The sequence below is a fragment of the Hyperolius riggenbachi genome, chromosome 8, assembly GCF_040937935.1.
Source record: "Hyperolius riggenbachi isolate aHypRig1 chromosome 8, aHypRig1.pri, whole genome shotgun sequence".
Taxonomy (NCBI): Eukaryota; Metazoa; Chordata; class Amphibia; order Anura; family Hyperoliidae; genus Hyperolius; species Hyperolius riggenbachi.
Window position 1 is genome coordinate 260,493,793 of NC_090653.1, and position 19,735 is coordinate 260,513,527.

At 45.6% G+C, this 19,735-nt stretch overlaps 2 protein-coding genes across 6 annotated transcripts in view; one reads left to right on the top strand and one right to left on the bottom strand.

Annotated features, from left to right (window-relative positions):
* The window catches only part of LOC137527807 (myoD family inhibitor-like), a 56,077-nt gene that overhangs the window by 20,517 nt on the left and 15,825 nt on the right, over window positions 1-19,735 (bottom strand). The window lies entirely within an intron of this gene.
* CXXC1 (CXXC finger protein 1) overlaps window positions 11,794-19,735 on the top strand; it is a 68,720-nt gene continuing 60,778 nt past the window's right edge. For both annotated transcript variants that reach the window (XM_068248719.1, XM_068248720.1), the window contains exon 1: window positions 11,794-11,902. The gene's annotated coding sequence lies outside the window, so the exon portion shown is untranslated. The remainder of the gene's footprint in view (window positions 11,903-19,735) is intronic.

The window sequence follows — 19,735 nt, forward strand, 5'->3', positions numbered from 1 at the left end:
CAGATCGGCGATCCCCGGCCTCTGATTGGCCGGGGATCGCCGGCATTTGATAGGCCAAAGCCTATCCTAGGATACGCAGGACGGACTTCCGTCCTGCGCATTACAGAAGAAGAGGGAGAGGGAGGTAAGCGGAGAGAGGGCGGAAATGGCTGCGGAGGGGGGCTTTGAGGAGCCCCCCCACTACTCCGTAATAGCCGGCGGCGATCAGACCCCCCCAGCAGGACATCCCCCTAGTGGGGAAAAAAGGGGGGAAGTCTGATCGCCCGGCCACAATCCTGATCGGTGCTGCGGGCTGTAGAGCCCACGCAGCACCGATCATTAGAAAACCCACTGGTCCTTAAAGAGAACCCGAGGTGCGTTTGAAGAATATTATCTGCATACAGAGGCTGGATCTGCCTATACAGCCCAGCCTCTGTTGCTATCCCAAACCCCCCTAAGGTCCCCCTGCACTCTGCAATTCCTCATAAATCACAGCCACGCTGCTGACAAACAGCTTGTCAGAGCTGGCTGTGTTTATCTCTATAGTGTCAGTCTGCTGCTCTCCCCGCCTCCTGCAGAACTCCAGTCCCCACCTACATACCTTCCCTCCCTGCTGATTGGAGGGAAGGGACGGGGGCATGGACCGGAGCTATGCAGGAGGCGGGGGAGCAGCTGAGACTGACACTACAGATGTAAACACAGCCTCACAGCACGGCTGTGATTTATAAGGGATTGCAGAGTGCAGGGGGACCTTAGTGGGGTTTGGGATAGCAACAGAGGCTGGGCGGTAAAGGCAGATCCAGCCTCTGTATGCAGATAACATTCTTGAAACACACCTCGGGTTCTCTTTAAGTGGTTAAAATCCGATATATTACCCATGTATCCGGATCCGAAATTTTGGGTATCTGAGTAGAATCGGATATCCGAACCCAATATCCGGTCGGATTCGGATATCCGGATTGAAAACCGGAAGTGGCCTTTAAAATGCAAACATATCTCTCTCTATCCCTGACTGACATCAAAAGGGATTTTTGCCATTGAAGGTGAATTTGGCTTCTGCTCGGTTATCTGAACTAACTATCCGCCCAGATTTCGGAATTTAGATGGGAAATCCAAGTTTGCTCGTACAGTCTATTCGGATTTTTTTTAAAAATATCCGAATTGCTATTCAAAGTTCAGATAGTGGAAACAGTTTGGATTATCTGGGTAACTCGGATATCCGAAATCTTGCTGAGCAGCACTGCTGATAAGGTAGCACGCCTTGTACAATAAGTGTGAGCATTGGGAGGGTAACGAGCGCTGTACTACTTGCCTTGAGTCGAAATACATTGCGACACACACAAATTCCAATAAGTGTGAACAGCCCCTTAGGCTTAGTTCACACCACAAAGTGCAATCACTAGTGCTTAGTGACTGCGATTTAGCAATGCAATTTTCAAAGTGATTTTTGAATGAATGTGCGATTTTGCGCATTCCAAATTGCATTGCAATTGCCTCTGTGTGAACCAGCCCATGGTGCAGTTGCTGTGTTTCGAAAGGGGGGGGGGGGGGGGGGGGGGTGTTACTGTCTGTGAAAAATAAAGGCTGCTTTACATGAACCAGGGGAGATGCTGGAAATGGAAAGGGTGAGGTCTGCAAACAGCCAGAGCGACTTATACTGTAAATCTAGCCCTTCTAGTCAGTAAAATGTCCCTTAGTACCATAATAACATGCAATTACCCAGCTCTTCTCAACACTTATAATAATTTCTACCTGGTTTTAGGATTACCACCCAACCTGTTATCAATTAATCTCATTGCAATGTGCAACTTTCAACTGAAGAACAGGAAGAGAAAGAACAGTAGATTGGCTGTCAAATGATTGACAGGCAGCCAGAGGTTCTCATTGGCTAATTTTAACCCCCCCCCCACAACTTAAAGGATACCCGAAGTGACATGTGACATGATGAGATAGACATCTGTATGTACAGTTCCTAGCACACAAATAACTGCTGTGTTCCTTTTTTTTTTTTTCTTTCCCTGAAAGAGTTAAATATCAGGTATGTAAGTGGCTGACTCAGTCCTGACTCAGACAGGAAGTGACTACAGTGTTACCCTCACTGATAAGAAATTCCCCTTTTTTTCCTCTTTATTGCTTTCAGAAGCCATTTTCTGCTAGGAAAGTGTTTTATAGTTGGAAATTCTTTTCAGTGAGGGTCACACTGTCACACTAAGTCAGCCACTTGCATACCTGATATTTAACTCTTTCAGGCAGAGAAAGAAAAAAAGGAACACAGCATAGTTATTTGTGTGCTAGGCACTGTACATACACATGTCTATCTCATCATGTCGCATGTCAGTTCGGGTATCCTTTAAGATGTTTGAGTATCACAATAATTTATTTTCCTTTAGGCTATGTTCACATTATAAATCTGCTCTGCTCAGGCATACAGGCAACAAGAAAAGTATAGGCAAAAGGTACCGGTACCTTGCTTGCTCCCTGTATGCCTGTGTAACTACAATAAATCCAAAAAGCAGTGTTGGTGCTCCGTCTTTTGCCTTCTACATACACTTGGATTGTTCTATGTGAGCACAACCTTGAGGACTCGTTTCCACTATAGCGAATCCGCATGCGGGCACTGCATGCGGATTGGCATAGTCAATGTTAGTGGATGGGGCTGTTTCCACTTGTGCGGCGGCGGGGTCGCTTTTCGGTGCGGCAGAAATCTGCACGGCAGAGCCGTCAGATTTCGTGTGCGGGAGGAACGCGGGCGAATCGCCGCTAATGCATTTAATAGGGAAATCGCATGCGGCTTTGTCATGCGGATTTTCCCGCGATTTCGCGTGCGATTTCGCATGGTTTGCTATGAAGCTTTACTCAGGCAGTGACATGGTTAAATTCGCCTGGCTCCTTGCCATGCGAAATCGCGGCTAAATCCGCAGGCGGAAATGCAGTCGCATGCGATTTCTTCTGCGGTGGAATCCAGGCGATTCCGCACCGCAACAGTGGAAACGAGCCCTGATAGTTGAGCAACACAGATTCACTCCACAGCCAGCATCCGGTGCCAACTATCCATTTTCTACTAGACGTCACATTATAAATCGCAAGCGCGATCGCAGGCACTGAGAATTTTTGTGCGTACCTTTTCAAGCGATTTCCGGCGTTTTCTGAGCATTGGACAATTTTGTGTAAGCGCATTTCTAAGCGCTTTTGATTAGCGATTTAGAGTGAGCTCTTTGACCCAGAAAATAATAAATACAATGTATTTATTCTTAAAAGCGCTTGGAAAATCGCTATACAATGCGCTTTTTCAAGTGCTTAGCAATTTCTCTATACCTTCCAAGCGCTCATACTGTATGTGAACACTCCCATAGGGAATCATTGCACAAGCGCTTTTAGGGCGATTTCTAAAATCGCCAGCGCTTAAAAAAATACACAAACGCTCATAGTGTGAACAAGTCCTTACTGCTACCATAATGAGTTGTGCCTGGGCACAGAAATTCCTGCCCGTGTCTGTGGGACGGATGTATGAAAGCTCAGTATTGTGTACATCCTGCAATTCTCGCTTTATTATTATTATTCTTATTTAGTATTTATACGGTGCCGACATCTTCTGCAGTACTGTATAGAGTATATTGTCTTGCCACTAAACGTGGGATGTGGGAGGAAACCAGAGTCCACCCATGGTAGAAGGGTGCTTACCCCTTGTTTCTAGATCTACAGAGAGTGACTTCTTAATCCTGAGTGGGGACGGGTCTAATCTCCCCACCTGCATCTACAGTCCTGGCCAAAAGTTTTGAGACTGTCAAAAATATTCGTTTTCACAAAGTTTGTTGCTGAACTGCTTTTAGATCTTTGTTTCAGTTTTTTATGTGATGTACTGAAATATAATTATAAGTATTTCATACGTTTCAAAGACTTTTATTATCAATTACATGAGATGTATGCAAAGAGTCAGTATTTGCAGTGTTGGCCCTTCTTTTTAAGGACCTCTGCAATTCGAATGGGTATGCTCTGAATCAACTTCTGGGCCAAATCCTGACTGAGGCTGGTTTCACAGTGGGACGTTACAGGCGCACGTTAGAGCAGCCTGTAACGCACCCCAACGCACAGCAATGAAAAATCAATGGGCTGTTCACAGTGCCCACGTTGCGTTACAGTGTAACGCAGCACGTCTACATAACTTTACACGTGGCTAAGCCGCATTAGATGGTTTGCACATGCTCAGTAGTTTTTTTTTTTTAATTTTATGGGCGGAGAGGAGGCGGGGAGAGGCCACTACGTAGCCAGGCACATGGCTACTTATTATTCACTGCACTTGCAGTGTTTACATCCTGGAGCGGCCGCGGATTGGCTGGCGGACCACGTGATGCGGAGAGCTCCGCTCACGTGGTCTCTGCAGTGCCTCTGACAGAGCAGGCGCACCAAGAGCTGCTTGTAACGCGGCTCTTGGTAGCGTTCTGCTCCAACACCACCAGGCGTTGCGTTAGGGGCACGTTAATCGACCATAACATCCCCTAAAACGCAACATCCCACTGTGAAACCAGCCTGATAGCAACCCATTCTTTCATAATGTCTTCTTTGAGTTTCTCAGAATTAGTTGGTTTTGGTTTGTCCACCCGCCTCTTGAGGAATGACCACAAGTTCTCAATGGGATTAAGATCTTAGGAGTTTCCAGGCCATGGACCCAAAATGTCAACGTTTTGGTCCCCGAGCCACTTAGTTATCACTTTTGCCTTATGACACGGTTCTCCATCGTGCTGGAAAATGCATTGTTCTTCACCAAACTGTTGTTGGATTGTTGGAAGAAGTTGCTGTTGGATGGTGTTTTGGTACCATTCTTTATTCATGGCTGTGTTTTTTTGGCAAACTTGTGAGTGAGCCCACTCCCTTGGATGAGAAGCAACCCCACACATGAATGGTGTCAGGATGCTTTACTGTTGGCATGACACAGGACTGATGGTAGCGCTCACCTTCTCTTCTCCTGACAAGCCTTTTTCCAGATGCCCCAAACAATTGGAAAAGGGCTTCATTGGAGAATATGACTTTGCCCCAGTCCTCAGCAGTCCATCCACCATACTTTCTGCAGAAGATCAATCTGTCCCTGATGTTTTTTTGGGAGAGAAGTGACTTCTTTGCTGCCCTTCTTGACACCAGGCCATCTCGCTCACACCTGACCTGCCTGCTGCCATTCCTGAGCAACCTCTGCACTGGTTGCACTCCGATCCCGCAGCTGGATTCTCTTTCGGAGATGATTCTGGCGCTTGCTGGACTTTCTTGGATGCCCTGAAGCCTTCTTAACAAGAAATGAACCTCTTTCCTTGAAGTTCTTGATGATCCTATAAATTGTTGATTTAGGTACAATCTTGGTAGCCACAATATCCTTGCCTGTGAAGCCATTTTTATGCAACGCATTGATGGCTGCATGTGTTTCTTTGCTGGTCACCATGGTTAACAATGGAAGATCAATGATTTCAAGCATCACCCTCCTTTTAACATGTCAAGTCTGCCATTCTAACCCAATCAGCCTGACATAATGATCTCCAGCCTTGTGCTCGTCAACATTCTCACCTGAGTTAACAAGACGATTACTGAAATGTTCTCAGGTCCTCTAATGACAGTAATGAAATGCAGTGGAAAGTTTTTTTGGGGGGATTCAGTTAATTTGCATGGCAAAGAAGGACTATGCAATTCATCTGAACACTCTTCATAACTTTATGGAGTATATGCAAATTGCTATTATAAAAACTTAAGCACCAACTTTTCTAATTGCCAATATTTTTGACAGTCGCAAAACTTTTGGCCAGGACTGTACAGTGGTTGCCTTAGTGGTAACCCATGTTTGTGAGTATAACTTTACATACTTGCCTCTCATTATCCACATCAATCCAGTACATACTGAACTATACTGGGCTCTCTGTGTTCTCTCTTGTCTTCTCGTTACAAGTTCCCAAAGTACAGGTTATCTGCTCTGAAAGCTGCCATTGCATTTTATTGCACAGCTGTTGTATTTATACAGTATATTAAAATCTATCTAGTGATCACTTATCAGCTCTTTCTGCTTCTCAGCTCAGTGCAGCTCAGTTTCAGCAGTTTGCTAATGTTTACTAAATGTATCTGACAGAGGAATGCAAACAAAAGATGTTATCACCTCTTCAGATAGGGCCAGAAGCTTTCCACTGAAGAACAAAGTGCTGCGTTTAACTGTTTGAATGCTGTTCTGCTACAAATGTTTTTGTGGCAGTCACTTTTATGCTGTAAATAATCTTTTAGAGCAAAGAGGAAATGCTGAGTTTCAGACCACTTAGGGAAAAAAAAAGACTATAACTCTGCTGTACTATTGTAAGGGTTATGCTACTGTGTACATATCATTTAGAATATGGCTTACTGCTCAGCAATTGCCAAGATGATGTAATTATACGTCGGAATGCTGATGTGTTTCCTAGTTATACGATGATGAATATTTAATGGAACTTCTGCGAGCAATCACGGCTGGTCGGCAATCCCGCGGGTAAGATTACAGGGAAGAGTTATGAAAGACATTATGCAAAGCAATCATCACGCATTCCAAATAATAATAATAATAATACGAAGAAGAGATGCATGGTGGTTAGTGGCCAATATTGCAGCCTGGCTGAGGTGGAAGCATAGATTGATTTCCCACTTAGGGTAGGAACATATTCGGCAGTACAGGAAAGGTCGCGTTTTGCCGCGTATGTGTTTGTGCGTTTTTAGTGTATTTTCTGTGCGTTTGCGTTTTTGTTCCGCACATGCGTTTTTCTTGCGTTTTGCGTGCGTTTTAATGTATTTGCAGTTCACATATATAAATTGCATATGCGTTTTGCATTCTTTTTTTATGTATTTAATGCAAATCACTAGTAAGTCAACAGGAAGCGGAAATACATTGTCAAACTTGTTTTCTTTTGTTTTTTAAAACGCACACAAAACGCTCTAAAACGCAATACCTCTGTATCACCATTGACTTTCATTATGTGCGTTTTAGATGCGTTTTGGAAAAATATTCAGCAAGACCAGCATTTTTAAAAACGCACATTGCAGAAAGCAAACATGCGTTTTTTCATGCATCCCATTGACTTGCATTATGTGCATTTTTCACAACGCTAGCGTTTCTGCCTTCTGTGCTCCTACCCTTAAAGGGGTTCTATGGGGGAGGGTGTAGAAGATAAAAACAGACACTTACCTGGGGCTTCTATCAGCCCCCTGTAGCAGTAATGTCCCACACCGCCCTCCTCCAATCCGCCATTCTCCGCCGCCGGCCATGGTCTAGTTCGGCATGCCATCCAAATGCGGCTGTGTGGGCGTGTCCCCGTGCCTGCCCGCTCCCTCGCACGTCATTGGAAGCTTACTGCGCAGGGGCAGAACAAGAAAACTTCGTACTGCACCTGCGCAGTAAGCTTCCGATGACGAGAGCGGGAGCGCACATTATTCGTCTTGTTGGACGAATAATGTGCCCGGTGCCGACGGCGTGGAACGGCGGATCGGAGGAGGATGGCGTGGGACATTACTGCTACAGGGGACTGATAGAGGCCCCAGGTAAGTGTCTGTTTTTATCTTTACAACCCCCACAGAACCCCTTTAAAGTAAACCTGTGAATTTTTTTTTTAAAGCAGCTAAGTTTATTGAGAAAAAAATTCAACGCACATAAATGAAATCCATCATCTAGTCAGGGCAAGCCCACCCTCCAATCTTATTTGATGAGGGGGATGGTCCCAATTTATAGAACTATTGCAGCCGCATCCTTTCGCCTTGGTTTACTGCCAGGCAACTGAACTGCTTCATCCTCACTGTAGTTAAGCCTGGCACGTGCGCTTAGCCCACCCATTCCGAGAGCATTTGCGCTCAAGACCCTATGCAGAAGGGCGTGTTATTGTTACTATACTCTGCTTTCAATACTCTTACACTCCAATTACACTCACTCAAATCAAAAGTAATGGGAGCAAGACCTAAGATCCGCCCTTAAGGGCAATCAGTGGCCTCAGTGCTTGGAGACCCAAGGACCAGTTAGTTGCCTGTGGTCCAGAATTAGTCATGCTAATTAGAAAGCTTGCAAAGAAATCTTCTACAGTTAGTCATTAAAGGTATCACCTAAACAACTTTTGTTATGTCTTTGGATCCTATCTAAAGGTGGCCATACACTGGTCGATTTGCCATCAGACTCGACCAACAGATAGACCCCTCTCTGATCGAATCTGATCAGAGAGGGATCGTATGGCCACCTTTACTGCAAACAGACTGTGAATCGATTTCAGCCTGAAACCGATCACAATCTGTGGAGCTGCAGCTGCGTACGACCCCCCCCCCGTTCCGGCCGGCGCGAGTCCCCGCTGTCATCTTCTCCGCTCCGGCTACTGAACTTCCTGTCCAGGGGGAAGTTTAAACAGTAGAGGGCGCTCTACTGTTTAAACTTCCTGCCGGGACAGGAAGTTCTGTGTAGCTGCAGGAACGGTCTGGAGCCCGAAGCGGAGAAGAAGACCAGGGGACTCGCTCCGGCCGGCACAAGTATTGTATACCCGTTGTATTGCGTCGGTCGTTGGGCATTCGAACACCACTAACGACGCACTCCCGACCCGCCGGCGACCGAGAAAAATCTTCCGCACGGATGGGTCGACGGGAATCGACGGGAACAATCGATTTCGGACGGAAATCGATCATTCTGTCAGCGGTGTGCGCAGCGATTTCACAGCCGATTTGATCACTGTGATCGAATCGGCCGTATATCGGCAGGAAAATCGTTAGGTGTATGGGCCCCTTAAGGGAAGTATGCAATCTGCTAACATGGAATTCTCTATCAGACTTCTACTGGTTTCCCCACAGACTACATCTCATTGACCCACCAAGAGATCCATTATGCTTTTGAGGTTGTAGAGTCCCAGGAACAATATTCCATATCTGCTATTCACACTAAGGGGGACAGCGCTGGGGGTCTCTGTTGTGTTTGTCGCTCGTACCGATATCGCACACAGTTACCGCTGCGAAACTGATCGAGCATGTTGGCCTTATATCTTGCAGCATGTCCAATACATGCAACCAATTTATGTCCAAAATTCAGAGCAGGATCATCCACCAGGCAACCTAGGCAGGTGCTTGGGGCCTAGTGAGAGCCAAGGGGCCCACCTGCCACCTTTTCTGACCTCTCCCCTTCAGCTTACCAAAAGGACCACAAGGAGGCCCCAAATCTACTACCTTGCCTAGGGCTCTATTACAGCTTAACCTTCTGGGGCCCGGCACCGCTTAAAGGGAAGGTCCAAGCACAATGAAAATAAATTCTGGGAGTAGTATAGATAGCTAGGTATGGATGTCCTCCGTATAGATAGGTCTTTCCCTTATAGCCAGCAGCCATTACTCACCTCCCAGGCTGCAGCGATGAGCAGCTCTAGCCCCCTCCGCTCTGCATCCCTGCTCGCATAGCCGCTAAGTTCCGGGTCCTGGCTTGATGACGTCATCAAGCCGGGACCCAACATTAGAGTCAGAGTGAACAGGGATGCCATGGCTCCTGACCAGTGAGGGGAGATGTCATATGACCGCTTAATCTCCCTTCTCGGGTGCGTGCGATCATGCTGGGAGCGCTAAAAGCAGGTGGCGTAAAACTAAATCCTACACCGCATCACAGTTAAACAGCAAGAAATGCAGCCTAGGATTTACGCTCGGAGGTCCCCAGAAGGTTAATCCATCTCTGCCTAAATTTGTCGATCAGGCATGCTCTTGGCTGCACCGATTGTCATCCTATTTGATTATAATAACGCACAGCTCCCAACTGTCCCTCTTTTGGAGGAACAGTCTATCTTTGGGAGCCCCGCCCCTCTGTCCTCCTCATTTGTCCCTCTTTCAGGACTTTGTCCCTCTTTCCATGTAAATATATTTATACTTCTCTACTAAAAATGTGTTTGATTGACTCTAAACTTTATTCGGTACTATTCCGTTAGCCGGGCGCAACCACCAGGTGGCGTTAATTACTGTTCCACCTCCAGGTCGCCATGGATAGTAGGGAAAGATGTAACTCTGGTGTTTTATTGCCACCTAGTGGATACGCCCGGCTAACGGAACACATACCCTTTATTCCCATCCTTTAAAGGGAACCAGAGAGGAACGGGGGGTGAAAAAAGAAAAAGATTTTATACATACCTGGGGCTTCTTCCAGCCCCATAAGCCTGAATCGCTCCCACGCCGCCGTCCTCAGCTTCCTGGATCCGCCGGTACCGGGCCCGTCACTTCCGGCGGACGCGGCCAATTGTCCGCATCACAGGAGCTCCCTCCATACATGTACGCATGCGCCTGCGCAGTTAACAGCCACAGACGTATCTGTATGGGGAGAGCACCCTGTGATGCGGAGAATTGGCCGCGTCCGCCGGCCGACTTGCCGACTTGCGGCAATGACGGGACCCGGTGGCGGCTGATCCAGGCAGCGGAGGAGTGCGGCGTGGGAGCGATCCGTGCGTATGGGGCTGGAGGAAGCCCCAGGTATGTATATTGCATCCTCTCTGGTTCCCTTTAATTGATATATTAGTAGTTTAAAATGTTAATATGAAGGAAAATGAACCAGGATAGAAAGGACCAGTGTGGTTTGTATTATAAAACAACATATTTTTCTTATGAAATTTTTATGGCATAGTGACTAAGGGTGTGATGGGGGCGTGATCAGGTGTGTGGCAGGGGCGTGGCTTAAGTGTCCCTCTTTCTCATCTCAATAAGTTGGGAGTATGGATAAAGGCAAATTTCCTAGGTTGGCCACACACAGCATTACTGCAACGACCACCAGTAAAACAAGCTGTATTTATCTCTATTAGTGTTGTCCGGATCATGAACGATCCGAATCTATTTAATGAGTCGATCATCCGAATCATCAAAATGAACGATTCGGATCGCAAAAGGGGCGGGGCCAGGAGCGACACGCCCCCTCTCAGCGGGCAGCGGGCTCCTGGCTGGAAGCAGAGCTGAGATAGATCGCTCTGTTGGATGCGAGGCAGCCTTGCAGGGAGACAGGTAGATGAGAGAGGGGACATGGGTGCCACTGCCAGATATGTGTAGAGCACACATACTGGCTATAATGTACTGCCCATTATAGGCTGTCTGTTCCGTAGTGCTGCACAGTGATCACATTTGAAGCTTTTGGCTCAGCACAGCTCAGTAACTTTGCAGGCACTGTGATTGCAGGGCAAAATGATCCTCCTCCACTCGGCACTAAACAGCTGCACTTATCTTCTGGGAATGCTTTCCTTCACTGTGTGACGTTTGCATGGAAAGTACACAGATGAGCATATAGGTGAAATAAATACATGTAAAGCATATGATTGCAGCATGTGGGTATTGTGTGCACAAACATTTCTGCTCTCTGCTCGTCCCTCCTCCCTTCTCTGTCCACTCCCTGCCCTCTGTCCATCTTCTCCCCTTCTCTCTGTGTGTCCACCCCCCTCCCCTTCTCCTGTCCACAGCAGGGAAAGACCTGTCCTGCTAGTCATCTCACCCCGAATGCTTCCGTAGTAAAATGATCCGAGATTCGGATCAAAGATCCGGATCTTTTCAATGATCCGATTCGAATCATCCGGATCATTGAAAAGATCCGAACTTCCCATCCTTTCTACTGTCCTTTTCCTCCTTCAGTCAACAAGCCCCGCCCCTCCCCGCGGAATCGCCAGCATTGCAGTACGCCTTCAACAACTCGCCAATCGGCCGCAGAGGGGCGTGACCCGGAGCCGCACTCCAGCCACTCAGCGGGCTTTCTAATCTAACTGCAGGGACCAGAGGGCATGGCCTAGCGCTTGCGTCTCAAGCCTCCTTGCAGACTGCGGAATTCCGAGCTTGGTGGCTGCGCATGCGCAACTGAAGGCAGGAGCGGAAGAGGAAGAGCGTCAGTTTCCGCTTCCGGCTCCTGTCTTGTCCGATATTGTTTACTGTTGGTTCCACAACCCGATTAGAAGATATATAGGTGAGAGACCGGGGGAGGGGAGGGATCAGCGTGTGGGGATAGCCGGTCCCTGCAGGTCATCATGATGCCAGCCTGTCACTGGGCCAGCAGCAGAGGATCTACATGTGGGGGCTGTATGTGGGCTGCTCATTGTTTACAGACAGACCTCCAACCTCTGATCTCCAATTATTAACACCTGGATAATAATAACGATCACGTTATATAGAGATGAGGGCCTTACTGCCTTCAGTAACAAGGGAATTATCTGCATAACAATCAGTGTCTGGAGGGTCCTTTCTGCACCTCATATGAACCGGATAACCCACTTATAACAGTGATGAAACGTCTACAGGAGCATAAAAGGACTCTTATTCAATTCAACTTTACCCCTAAGTTTTCTCCTAGGAGACGATTTTTCATCTTCTCTTTAAAGAGACCCTGTAACATCAAGAAGTTCCCCTGGGGGGTACTCACCTCGGGAGGGGGAAGCCTCAGGGTCCCAATGAGGCTTCCCACACCATCCTCTGTCCTACGGGGGTCTCGCTGCAGCCCTCCGAACAGCGGCCCGACAAATCCTTCAGCTTGTTCAATATTTACCTTTCCAGCTTCCAGCGGGGGCGCTGTTGCGGCTTTCGGCTCCGAAGTAGACGGAAATACCCTATCTTAGTCGGGTCCGCTCTACTGCGCAGGCGACGGAGACTTGCGCCTGCGCAGTACAGCAGAACCGACGGCGATCGGGTATTTCCGCCTATTTCGGAGCCGAGAGCTGCCACAGCACCTGTGCAGGAGCCGGGAAGGTAAATGTTTACATCTCCGCTGTTCGGAGGGCTGCAGCAAGACCCCCGAGGGACGGAGGATGGCGTGGGAAGCCTCATTGGGACCCTGAGGCTTCCCCCTCCCGAGGTAAGTACCCCCCTGGGGAACTTTTTCTTTAAAGGGAACCTGAGATGGGGAATTAGCAATAAAATATACATACCTGGGCTTCCTCCAGCCTGATCGCTCCTTCTGCGTCCTCTCCGTTCGCCCGCAGTCGGCCCTGGAAAGTCTTCCGGTCTGGGGCCAATTGCGCATGCGTGGCATAGGTGCACGCTACCACCGCGTTTGTCGCCTGGGATGTTCAGCACTTGCGCAGTACTGCGCAGACGCAGAACGCTCCTGACGAAGGGATCGAGACAGGGGAGCGTGTCTGGCCCGATTGAAGGATTTTCCTGGACATGTATATGTTATTGTGGGGGCCCCATCTCAGGTACACTTTAAAGTAAACCTGTTTCGGATATTTAGTAATATTATGTACTTCCACACTAATAGGCAAATTAGAATATTTCAAGTTGTAGATGGTGCTGTAATTGGAGAACTGTTCTCTGAGGTTTCACGCTAGGAAAACCTCAATCATACTAGTCGCAAAAAAAAGTACTATTAAGATTATTTTGAGTATTTTCTTCCTTACTGGAGAAGGTGTAAAATTATCTCCTAGGAGAAAACTCAGCAGTAAAGTTAATTTAATTGAATATGGGCCTAGGTGGGCACTAGTCTACTTTAGGGGACCTAGCAGGAAATCTCATAGGGAACAGTTCTCGAATCGCTATACCCTCTTACAGGATAAAGCGTTGTGATTGGCCAAATAGTGTGGGCGTAGTTTGCTACAACCTATTGGAAACCTGGCAGTTCAAGAGGGTGCTGTCCACCCTGTCACATTAGCAGAATAAATACAGTATGTACAACTATTTAATAAACTAAATAAAATATTCCCACTAGGTGCATTAGTTCTTGTGATAAGTCTTTTTGAATACTTTTTATCCTCTTTGCTTTTGCTATTTTTTGAAACACTTCCAAAACCTCGGTGTATCCGACCGTAGTGAGTTTTAATGGACTCTACGCTCCTAGAGTTGTGTTTACACTGAGTGTTGTACTTTGGGCATACGTTTGTGTTTAAAAATACAACAATTTTGATTGAGACTGTAATGTAAATAATTTGTTTCTTTTGTTACTGCAAGATGTGTTCAAATATGTGATTCAACCTGCATTTGAACTTATTCAAATTTGTATTTTAACTTTTAACCCATGTAAGTCGATGGGATCATAAAACTTAAAGCACACTTAAACAATATGGAGGCCGCTATATTTATTTCCTTCTAAACAATACTAGTTGTCTGGCTGTTTTTCTGATCTTCTACCTCTAATGCTTTTAGCCATAGAAAATGTCAGCACTCCTTTATGGTAGATTAATAACTTAAATCCTTTATTGGTCATCCATTAAAAGTACAGCAGTGGTACAAGGCAGCAACAAGATGTAAATGACAGAGTTGTGCAGTAAATAACTCGAGAAATGTAAATTTACAAGGACTAGAGCAGCGATGGCGAACCTATGGCATGCGTGCCAGACCCGGCACGCGTAGCCTCATCTGCATTCACGCCATCGCTGCTCATCTGGCCACTGTATGATTGCATTGAACTGGCCGCGGCGTCTAATAGATGCCGCGCCAGTTCATAGCCCGCAGCCCCGCTCCAGCCTGCATAGTCTTCCAGCAGGCAGAACAGGGCTATGGGAAGATGGCTGCCGAAGCCCTGTACTGGAGACTATTTGTGTCTCCAGTACAGGGCTTCGGGCGCAATCTTCCCGTAGCCCTGCTATTCCATTCAGCGCGGGAGATATACAGGAGGATCGTCCGGGGAGCTGCACACCAGAAGCCGGCCGGGTGAGGAGACTTCTGCCAGGTGAGTACATTATTATTTTTTTTGCAGGTGAAAAGCTGCCCTCATTGCGTTTATTTTCTGGTGAAAAGCTGCCCTCATTGCGTTTATTTTCTGGTGAAAAGCTGCCCTCATTGCATTTATTTTCTGGTGAAAAGCTGCCCTCATTGCATTTATTTTCTGGTGAAAAGCTGCCCTCATTGCGTTTATTTTCTGGTGAAATGCTGCTCTCATTGCGTTTATTTTCTGGTGAAATGCTGCCCTCATTGCGTTTATTTTCTGGTTAAATGCTGCTCTCATTGCGTTTATTTTTTGGTGAAATGCTGCCCTCATTGTTTTTATTTTCTGGTGAAATGCTGCCCTCATTGCGTTTTTCTGGTGAAATGCTGCCCTCATTGCGTTTATTTTCTGGTGAAATGCAGCTCTCATTGCGTTTATTTTCTGGTGAAATGCAGCTCTCATTGCATTTATTTTCTGGTGAAAAGCTGCCCTCATTGCGTTTATTTTCTGGTGAAATGCTGCTCTCATTGCGTTTATTTTCTGGTGAAATGCTGCCCTCATTGCGTTTATTTTCTGGTTAAATGCTGCTCTCATTGCATTTATTTTTTGGTGAAATGCTGCCCTCATTGTTTTTATTTTCTGGTGAAATGCTGCCCTCATTGCGTTTTTCTGGTGAAATGCTGCCCTCATTGCGTTTATTTTCTGGTGAAATGCAGCTCTCATTGCGTTTATTTTCTGGTGAAATGCAGCTCTCATTGCGTTTATTTTCTGGTGAAAAGCTGCCCTCATTGCGTTTATTTTCTGGTGAAAAGCTTGCCTTCATTGCGCTTATTTTCTGGTGAAATGCTGCCCTCCTTGCGTTTATTTTCTTGTGAAATGCTGCCCTCATTGCGCTTATTTTCTGGTGAAATGCTGCCCTCCTTGCGTTTATTTTCTGGTGAAAAGCTGCCCTCATTGCGTTTATTTTCTTGTGAAATGCTGCCCTCATTGCGTTTATTTTCTTGTGAAATGCTGCCCTCATTGCGCTTATTTTCTGGTGAAATGCTGCCCTCCTTGCGTTTATTTTCTGGTGAAATGCTGCCCTCCTTGCGTTTATTTTCTTGTGAAATGCTGCCCTCATTGCGCTTATTTTCTGGTGAAATGCTGCCCTCCTTGCGTTTATTTTCTTGTGAAATGCTGCCCTCATTGCGCTTATTTTCTGGTGAAATGCTGCCCTCGTGTTTATCTTCTGGTGAAATGCTGCCCTCATTGCGTTTATTTTCTGGTGCAATGCTGTCCTCATTGCGTTCATTTTCTGGTGAAATGCTGCCCTCATTGCGTTTATTTTTCTGGTGAAAAGCTGCCCTCATTGCGCTTATTTTCTGGTGAAAAGCTGCCCTCATTGCGTTTATTTTCTGGCGAAAAGCTTGCCCTCATTGCGCTTATTTTCTGGTGAAATGCTGCCCTCCTTGCGTTTATTTTCTGGTGAAATGCTGCCCTCATTACGTTTATTTTCTGGTGAAAAGCTGCCCTCATTGCGCTTATTTTCTGATGAAAAGCTTGCCCTCATTGCGTTTATTTTCTGGTGAAATGCTGTCTTCATTGCGCTTATTTTCTGGTGAAATGCTGCCCTCATTGCGTTTATCTTCTGGTGAAATGCTGCCCTCCTTGCGGTTATTTTCTGGTGAAATGCTGCCCTCCTTGCGTTTATTTTCTGGTGAAATGCTGCCCTCCTTGCGTTTATTTTCTGGTGAAATGCTGCCCTCCTTCCGTTTATTTTCTGGTGAAAAGCTGCCCTCATTGCATTTATTTTCTGGTGAAATGCTGCCCTCATTGCGTTTATTTTCTGGTGAAAAGCTGCCCTCATTGCGTTTATTTTCTGGTGAAAAGCTGCCCACATTGCGTTTATTTTCTGGTGAAATGCTGCCACATTGCATTATTGTCTGCTGAAATGTTGCCCACATTGCATTTATTTTCTGGTGAAATGCTGCCCACATTGCGTTTATTTTCTGGTGTCTGGGGTAACTGTTGCTGCATTTATTATTTAATGGTCATAGTTGGCTATGTTTGCTGCTTTGGGGTTACGGTATACTAATAAATAGCATCACACAGTTTCTGCACACCCATGATGCGAATCCTCGTTTCACCACATCATGGCGAAAACACTGCTTTCTTATGCCTCGCTGTTACATCATTACGTTAGCTCCGCCCATACAATGTCATGGCCATGCCCATTTTTTTCACGCTGCAACCCCCCCACCCCTCGTTGAACCCAGGAAAATCTGGTCACTCTAGGTTTGAGGGCCTGGTATTTGTCATCTCTTCTGAGGGGGGGGGGGGGGGGGGGCGGTCATTTTGTTCAAATTGGCATGTTGGCACTTTACGAGAGACAAGAGACATTTGAGTTGAAGTTTGGGCACTCGGTCTCGAAAAGGTTTGCCACCACTGGACTAGAGCATGTGGTAAAAATGGTTAATAAGATACTAATGGTTTTGAGCTGGTGCACATTTAAGCACTTGACCACTGAGGGTTTTTCCCCTATAGGAGCAGAGCAGTTTTCACCTTTCAGCGCTCCTCCCTTTCTTTCACTAATAACTTAATCACTGCTAATCACAACAAAATGATCTATATCTTGTTTTTTTCGCCACCAATTAGGCTTTCTTTGGGTAGTACATTATGCTAAGAATTATTTTTACTCTAAATGCATTTCAATCGGAATAATAAGAAAAAAAAAAATGGTAAAAAATCATTATTTCTCAGTTTTTGGACATATTAGTTTTATAGTAAAAGTTCTACTGTGAATTAAAGCCACATACTTATTTGTCCCGGTTATTGCAACATTTGAAATATTTCGCTAGTACAATGTATGGTGCCAATATTTTATATGGAAATAAAGGTGCATTTTTTTCAGTTTTGCATCATCACTTATTACAAGCCCATAATATAAAAATTAACAGTAATATACCTTCTTGACATAAATAATAAAAAAAGTTCAATCCCTAATAAATAAATATATATATATATATATATATATATATATATATATATATATATATGTATGTGCAAATATTTTTTGGGAGCTTCTATGGGAGAGTGTGGAAGGGAAGGAGTTCATTTTAAATGAAAGTATGGGTCTTTTTATTAAAATAAATGTATGTAGGTGTAATTTTACTATTTGGTCACAAGGTGTCCTCGCGCATTATTTCCTATTAGCGTACTATTAAGTGCGCGAACAGGAAGTAATGCCTGGACATTTTACTTCCTTAGATAAAATGATGCAGGCATCTCATTGATGCCGTCGATCATTGACATGGGGACTTAGATGAATGAATGGAAACTGCGTTCCAATTCACTGATCTCCCTACTAACCAGTGGCGATGTCAACGAGCACGGGAGCGTGCGTGAGAGACAGCGGGGAGGGTGCATTGCGGCAGCAGGCATATATCTACACCCCTGGAATGGGAACAGGCCTGTGGGGCGTAGATATACGGCCTTCACTACAGCATGTGGTTAATGTTAATTTTATGCTCTTTACTTTTCAGTATATGCTGTCTGTATCAAGTCTTTCATATATTTTACCTTTTATGGTTCCATAAAATACTGAATGAAATACCTCATGAAGTAAAAATCTTAGTGAATTGTCATGCAGTTTTTCAGTAAATTACCAAACTATTACCGCTTGTGTGAATGTTTTAGTGAAGTTTTTATTTGGAGTAAAAATAGTCTAAAATACTGCATGTGGTAAATTATGGCACATTAAATTTTTACCAGACGTGTTTTACTGAGAAAATGCACACAATGGCCCATGTGCAATTCACGTTTTCTCCTAAGGTTCCTCCTAGGGGATATTTTTTCTTCTGTTAACTTTTCAGCGCTCTGCAATTGAAAAAGTGCCAAGAAGTAGATGTAAATGTACTGCCAACGTTATTCTATTTCTTGCTTGCTGGTGGCTTAAAGTGTACCTGTGTCCATTCACAATAAAAGTTTCATACATACATGGGGCTTCCTCCAGCCCCATCAGCACAGATCGCTCCCACGCCACCGTCATCAGCCTTCTCCAGCCTGACGCAAGGGAAGCGCGCTCTTTACGCATCTCCCCAGCAGCGCCGGAGAGATACGTAGAGGGTGCACTTCTCTTGTGCAGGCTGATCGCGACTGGCTGAAATTGCGGGACCCGGAGCTGGAGAACGCTGAGGACAGCGGCGTGGGAGCGATCCGTGTGGATGGGACTGGAGGAAGCCCCAGGTATGTATGAAACTTTTATTGTTAATCATCTTTGGTTTCCTTTAAAAGGCATTTTATTAATAAGATGTAAACGTTCACTTAAGAGAAAAACTGAATTGCATCAGGAGGTAATATTCAAGATAAGGTGTTGCGCCCAATTTAGACAGCAGCAATAACTGTGAGGGGATCCCACTTCCTTATATTGTAAACTGGATAAACGAACAGAATGCGCTTGTCAAAATGGATAATATAAAAGCTTTAATATGGTTGTCAATTGCACAACCCCAAATAAATATGCATGCAAAGGAAGCAATCTTCCTATAAAATCTTTTATAAAAACAATGTGGTAATATTTCCTGAGGTAGCAAGGTATTCCTGAGGTAGCAAAATAATAGTATCTCGGGTCCTTATAGGATTTTTTTTTTTAGGACACAGGGGTTCTGTTGGGCACAAGGGTTCTGTTCTCAAATTTGACACTAATGATGTCTAGTTCCGTGTCTAGATAGTACTTTATGTAGAGGTCTCCAAAGGTGTAACATCCGTTTATATGCACTTTGGTATAATACAGTGATCTCACCCTCCGTGGTTTTCAATCTGGAAGCTGATGTTATCTTCAGAGGAGCCGCTCAATCTCACCCGCCCCGGCCGGCGGCAGAGTGAGAGAGACTGGACTACTGCTAGGTAGCGTGCAGTGTCGGGCAAGGCTGCCCGGCTCCCGGGGAATCCAAGTGGCGTAGATGAAAGCAGCCTTCAGCTGGTCGGGCTTCCGTCTTTCGCTAGCTGAATTGCATCAGGCTCTATGGCTTCAAATCACTGACCATCATTAGTGACTGTGGAAAAGCAGACAAGTGTGAACCCTCAGTTCTGCCCTAGATATTGTAGAGATAAATGGCAGTATGTTTTCAGCTTGGTTACGTTACTTTCATGTGGTAATAAACCACAAGCATCCCAACACTTCCT